We start from the raw sequence: 6,610 nt of genomic DNA, 5'->3' as shown, positions 1-6,610 counted from the left end.
CGAGGACTGGAGTTTGAGACCTCTGCAATAGATTAAAGGTCTGTTAATGAATGCTAAAAACTTATAAATGCAGCAGAAACTCACTATCCAGCAGAAATATAACCAAAGGATTGAATGGTTTGGATCAAAACACATTTATGCGCTGAAATGGCCCAAAGCACAGAATCCAGTTAAGAATCCGTGACTAAACTAGAATACTGACTTGCTTGTTAGTTTCCAATGATCTGTATTTCTAAATCTGTAAAAAAAAAAAAAAAAAAACATAAAATTATACCATAACATTGGTCTTATGGTATGCAAAATGTATCTAAATTAACAGGAACAGGTTAACAGGTATTTTATGTCCATATCATGAAGCACAACTATATAAGTCACTGAAGTCCTATTTCTTTCTTTCTTTTTTTTTTTTTTTTTTTTTTTTTTTACACATATTTTTATTTTTTTTTCAAACTGAAAATCCTGTCTACAAATAAATTAAAGGTTAAATTAATCCAGGTTACAGGGTGTTGCTTGCTGTTGAGCAAAATTTAATGGTTAACATTGAAAGACACATCTATGATATCCTGGTTTGGATTGAAAGTAAAAATCTACATGCCCCGTTTAAGAGCTACATTTTGAGCTCACATTTTGTGTGACCATACCTGTAGATTGATTTTCTGTCATGTTTAAAACTCTGGCTTGAGCTTCGCCTTTACTTTGATTGTGGGCACAATAAGCAAAACTTTTTTGCAGTGCAAACATTTCCACAAAGGTAAGTTGTGTTGTATAGATAGTCGTAGATTGTGTATTTGTAACAAGAGGCTGTTTTTCACACATATCTCGAAAGCTGATAAGGAAGATGCCCGCCCGATCAGCTTCACAAGTGCACATATTATGCCTCAAAGAGCAAAGTCCGCCTTGAAAGAGTGAATGAGTGAGCAAAGCAAATCGACGACTGCATGAATGCCCTCCTTGTTTAGTCAGGCTTTACTCCCAGTGTTGACAGGAGAACAAATCACTCCACCCTGTGGAGGGAACTTGCTCTTTATGCACTCATGTACAATCAGGACAAATGATGAGTTCACTGAGGTGGTCTGAAAACATTACAGTGCTGGCCTGACCTTGCACCCTTTCTGAGCAAACAACCGCTTCCTTTACCAGTGAGTTAACAGTGATGAATGTGGATCAACAGCAGAAAACTGGGATTATTTTTACAAAGCAAGGGGAATGTCACTGGAGTAGAATGACGTGAAAATTCTTACAACAGCTTGTGGTTTTTGGAAAAGCTGACTAGTGCCATGTTTATAAGGTGGATCGTTTAACACTGTTCACATTAAGATTTCATCAATATACGGTCGTATTTCCTCTAACTCAGGATCCACGCTTAGCTCTCATAGATGATTTAACAGTGCCATTATGCTATATGTTCGACTTCCGTTGGACAAACATGCAAATAATCATAATTCCTCTGTTTTCAGTAATAAATGCATTTCTGTTAATGGAACTGTTAAATGTTTAGTTCCAAAACGTATGCCACGTATTTTTGAAAGCTATCACATGCTAAAAAAAAAGACAATTTAATTAGCTATGTTGTGCAAAGTACAAAATAGTTACACCAGCACAATAGCAAACAAACAAACCTCAAATTAGAATGAAATGTTGCAAAACAAAAGAACGATTAGATAAGCTATCTATGGCAGACCTTTTTTATTTGCAACTTTTCTTGCAAAAAAAAAAAAAAAAGTTGCCAAATGTAACTCTTCTATAATTACATTGGCTAAAGCCAGTGTAGCTTGAACAAGAGGCAGCAAACTTTTTAAACACTTGTTTTAATTGGCTAAAGATTTAATCAGCTAAAATGTGTACTCCATCTGAATAGCTCTTAACCTTCCTCAAACAAAGATTTAATTACTTTTCTACACCCTCATTGCTATAATTATTACTGATTGTGCATTCACAGAAGCTGTACGCAACGGTAGAAATCCATTATAATCTTGTTTCACCAATAGGTTTGGGTTCATACCAAACTAGTAGATGCCAAGAGACTTATTAACTTCAGGCTCTTAAAATCTTCTAACAGGATTAAACATTGTGAACTATTTGTCAAACGTGTGAAGTTTACTTAAACAAGTACTGCAGCTGCAGGCATCTCGAAAGCCACAAGTGAGGATGGTGATGTAAAGGAAATAAGAGCTTTTTCAGGTTTGCATAGTGAGCATGAGCTGAGCTTTACTCTAGTACACATCAGGAACAGACGAAAGGTTCAGGGGGCTTTATTGCTTTTCCCAAGGAGCTCACCCTAATCCCAGGGTGGAGGGACATGAAAGTCCTTCTCCTTTCCACTTCCCTGCTATACACCCATCTTATTACCTCAATAGGAAGCCAGATAAAGAAAGGCAACACATGAAAGAGAAGAAAGGATCAGAGAGACAGCAATTCGACAAGCTCGGGGAACGGGAGGGATAAAGTCAGAAAAAGTAAAGATAAAAGGAAGAGCAGAGGAATTGATTGATTTTATTGTTTTTATCTGACATGCACGGCTTTATTTTAAAAAGGCGAGGAGAGAGGCTGAAGTGGGGATTTAGAGTGCATGGCGTGTTCACCACACAGAGAAAAGAAAGCAATATGTCATGGTGTGGAAAGAGGGAGGAGGAGAGGGGATACCCCGAGGAGTGAGAGTGCAATAGGATGGAGACAGGGGGTTGGAAAATAAAGAAAAGAGGGAACAGCGTGGACTCAAGATGTGGATAATCGGCACCACGGCAAGAGAGGCCAGACAGGTCAGCTCTTAAGTGGACGTGCTTCTATAAACAATACCAGAGGGGCACAAAGGTCAGGCAAGGTGTGAAAAGCGGGCTGCTGAATGGGCTTTATGTTGCTGTGTGCATGTATGCCTTTGCATGCGAAAGTCTGCAAATGTGCGTGATTGTGCATGCATATGAAGAATATAGAGGAGGTCTCCCAGTGTGAAACACGGCCCACTGGAATTTTAGGCTCTTCCAAAGAGCAATCTGGGATTTTAGTGCCTACAATACAAAGGGTCGGAGTTCAGGGTTCACAGATCATAAGAGGATGTGACAAGTGGTGCTAAATGAATCGTCAAGCTTAGATCAGCTTCCTCTGGTTCTGTATAACAGCTCATAATACTCTAAATGCATGTCACTGAAGATGTTATCTAGATCTTAATGAGCAACATTGTCAGGATTAGCCATGGCTTTTACCATCATTTCTTACATCCCGCCATCTGCCCCTTAACTTTTTTCCTAATTTCCCCCCCTGTTATGTTTCTCCACTCTTCCCCAACCTGTGGCCTCCGGGTTTTGAGGAAAGGCAGAGGTGGCCTTTGAAGAAGGCGGCAACCAAGTTTGTCTGGGGCCACAGCCATGAATGAATGTCTTTGTTGTTCGCCGTCCTCCTACGTCTTCATATCCTACTCCCCCCGCAACCCCCTTCCTTCACTCAGTATCCTCCATCTGTCCCCCACAAGCTCACACCAAGACACTCATGCCCTTGCTGGGGCCCACTTTGTACAAATGACCCCGCTAATTATGTATTTAAGGTATTTGGCTCCTGTGAAACAGCTTCGGGGCTTAGCGGTGGAAGGTGGCGAGGCGGTTGGAGAGGGGAAGGTGTATAGGGCCCGTGGTGTGGTCCATGGTCTCATGGCTATCATTACTGCCCAGCGTTGAATGTAAACACTGGATTAGGGCAGGAAAGGTTTATTCAAGCGACAGATAGTTGAGGTTACGGTTTTTGACTGTGCTCTGGAGTTTCTACTTTCTGGTTTCACCTCTGGGTGGCAAGTCCCTCAGAAACACTTACGTCTCTTACCTCATTCAGGTGAAGCAATGTTGACTGTGTTTAAAAAAAAAAAAAAAAGCTCAAACTTTTAATCACTCAAAGATGTGTGTTGATGCAAAACACTATTTTATGACCTTTTGGGCTCTATTTAAAACCTTCACCTTCTCATTTCGGAGAATTACTCTAGCATTGCTCCAAAAACAACAAAATGTTGGGTACTAGCTAAGTATAACATTCATAAGTTTATAATATAAGCACTGCTTACTGACTAATGTTATAAAGATGAGGGCAACAAACTCAATTAAAAGTTATAGATGCACGTCAATGTATTATCTAAACAATGAGTAAATGCCACAAATAATTTCAACTTCTATTGAAATAGCATTTGATGCTGAAACATTTTGACATATCTAACATTCAATTTGAATTAACTCCTATTCCTCTTTGGCTAACCTTGTTAGATTGTCCAGAGTCCTCTCTCACACTGTCCATTCCTCACCTCACTCTTCACCTGCATAAAAAAATAAAATAAAGTCAAGTTATACTCTTGCAGTAAAATTAATGGATTTCTAACCCTACTGAGTCACTTCACTCAAGTTAAAGCAGTAGAAGAGAAAAAATGACAGAAATAGCTCTAGAAATTCAGTGTTGACCTCGGTCAAGTGAAAAGAGGCATTTGAATGCTGATAAACCGGAGTTGGACCATAGCTCAGGAGATTCATTGTGACACTTACAAAGATAAGAACTTGCGGCCAAGTAGCACAGATTCCTTCATATTTTAGTACCCAATTTTTTAACAGCAGTATTAAAATTAGTTTTGACTTTCTTTCTAGAAACTGCATCTCTTTTCCTTTTACAATAAATCTTTTTTTCTCTGTCTGGCTGAGGTGAGTTTGACAGGGCTGCTGTCGGTCCCAATAAAACTCAAGGAAGAGTCAAGAGAGGAAGGGAGAGGAAGTGGGTGTAGCACAGGAACTACAGAGAGTAGATGTCTCTCTAGAGCGATAAGTCAGCCTCTAATGGGAGAAGAAGCTTGCAAGTGTAATTAGAAAGGGAGAAGCGGCGCTTTCCAGTGGCTGTTTTCGAAAGAGGATTAGTGTGAGAGGGTGCATGTTTTCTGATGGGAGCGCAGCAGGAGAAGCCAGTTTTCCTTTGCACATCAAATAAATCAAAAGTCTACAATTAGAAGGAAGGAGTGAGGAGTGTTTGGCTTGTGGGAAGAAAGGATGAGAGCTCAGAATCTGTCACTGCTGATGAGAAATAAGGACTTATGTGCATGTGTGCGATTGTATGTGTGAGGTCGGGAGTAGCCAGTGCAACCGACATTCCAGGGCCGGCAGTATTATTGATTGCAGTGTAACCATTATCAGTGTTTACTTTGATCCGTCATCATCAGAGGAGTAATGTACTCAGCTGAACTTGGCCTCCCAGAGATGCTTGACTTCATTGAGATGATGATATTCAGGATGTTCTTCGCCTCGTTATTTCGAGCCCCATCGAGACGCAGTCCAAGTAAAAACATGAATTGAACAGTCCCATAATTCAGTTGTCTGATGGCACCACCTGGTTTAGCAGCCATGGACACACACAGAAACCCAGCACTCCCTTATCTGCAAGGAAAAATCTCATCAGTAAACTTCTGTGTGTGTGCAGAAGTTCACACACACGCCCACACACACACACACACCAACCTGACAGTGCTGACAAAAAGAAGAAAAAATGGCATGAGGAAGAAGTGAGGTAGCAGGCGCCCTCCTATCTGTCTGATGAGGGTATGATGAGAGCATCACAGACCTCACACTGTTCAGCCCAGCTGGCAGGTGGCAAACACACCTGGTGCCAAAGTGTGGATCAACAGATATGTTCACAAAGAAAAGAAAGATCTGAAATAAATCTCTGTGGGACCTATTGTTAAGCACATGTTGTGGACATTTTCAAAGCAGATCAGGTTTTTAAAATTTGATTGCTCTGTTTTCTCTTCAAGTGCAAATTAAATAAGAGAATTAAAAAAGTGGTCATTTATTTTATAGATTTCATTGATGGTTATAATATTATACATTGTGTCACACAACAATCACAGGCATCAATGTATTCAAAAAAACATTCTATCACAAAAATGCTATGAGCTAAACCTTTTTACAGTAGCCTACAGCAGGAAGATGAACCTCCAATGTGGTTTACTGGTAGGATGACATACTCAGGGTATTGTGTTGTGTTCAGCTCAAACCTTTACTGTGCCTCAAGGGAATATTTGGTAAACAATCAGGATTAAGAACACAAAAAGAAATGTTCAGGACAGCACTTAACATGATATATATTAGTTTTCCACCACTTACAGAAGTTCGGTTTTCGTCTCATATGACCAGAGCACCTTCTTCCACATGTTTGCCATTTCCTCTGGCCTGTGGTAAACTGCAAAACAGGAACTACTAGATCTTGTACTCAGCAATTATTTGTCCTTGGGATGTTTCATTTTCAAACTCTGCTTTAAATTGTTGTTATACTATAGTCTTTCCATCGTTGGTAAATGAACCATGTTAAACCCTCAGGTCATCCAAGGTCCGCTCATTCTGTGATCAGAACCATTCAAGAGGCGGCATTTAGTTATTATGTTCCTCAGCTCAGGAACCAGTTCAGTTCGTTTTATTTATATTGCACCAATTTAAAAAAACAAAAACATTGTCTCAAGGCTTGTTGCAAATCCAATCCAATCCAATCCAATCGTACAGACAGATTCAGACTTAATTCTATACATTTCAAATTGACTGTAGGGATCAGAAAATGCAGTGAAGTTCAATTTATTACTCAAATTGGTCAAGAGGTTTCCTAT

Source organism: Gambusia affinis, linkage group LG19 (assembly GCF_019740435.1).
Source record: "Gambusia affinis linkage group LG19, SWU_Gaff_1.0, whole genome shotgun sequence".
NCBI classification, from domain to species: domain Eukaryota; kingdom Metazoa; phylum Chordata; class Actinopteri; order Cyprinodontiformes; family Poeciliidae; genus Gambusia; species Gambusia affinis.
The sequence above is the reverse complement of the archived record's forward strand: the minus strand, read 5'-3'. Positions refer to the sequence as shown.